Source organism: Nanorana parkeri, unplaced genomic scaffold (genome assembly GCF_000935625.1).
Source record: "Nanorana parkeri isolate BGI_ZX_2015 unplaced genomic scaffold, ASM93562v1 scaffold740, whole genome shotgun sequence".
In the NCBI taxonomy this organism is placed as follows: domain Eukaryota; kingdom Metazoa; phylum Chordata; class Amphibia; order Anura; family Dicroglossidae; genus Nanorana; species Nanorana parkeri.
The window spans coordinates 588,958-589,338 of record NW_017307008.1 but is presented as its reverse complement, the minus strand read 5'-3'; positions in this window follow the sequence as shown (position 1 = coordinate 589,338).

Sequence of the window (381 nt, the reverse complement as noted above, 5' to 3'; positions counted from 1 at the left end):
AAGTCCCCCTCCCCTCCAGAAGGAAGGACGGTGTCAGCACCAATTCAGAGATGATTGGAGGGTCTACAGCCGAGTAATACACAAATAAGATATATTTTTATTAATAATTAAGGTACTTGAATGTATTTTTAAGATTTAACGCCTGAGTTTAGTGTCACTTTAAACAGGGATGCCAGCAGGGGCCAAACTCTGCACGTTTTTGCAGTAGTTGCTGCATTGTATACACTTTTTGGAGCCTCAATTGGATTTTTAAGGACTTCAATTAGATTTCTGGATCAAAACTTCTACATTTCTTTGGTTGATGAATTTTGTTTAAAAAAAAATTATCCAGAATAATGAATTAAAAAAAAACAAAAAGAAATTAAAAAACATCCAAAATTC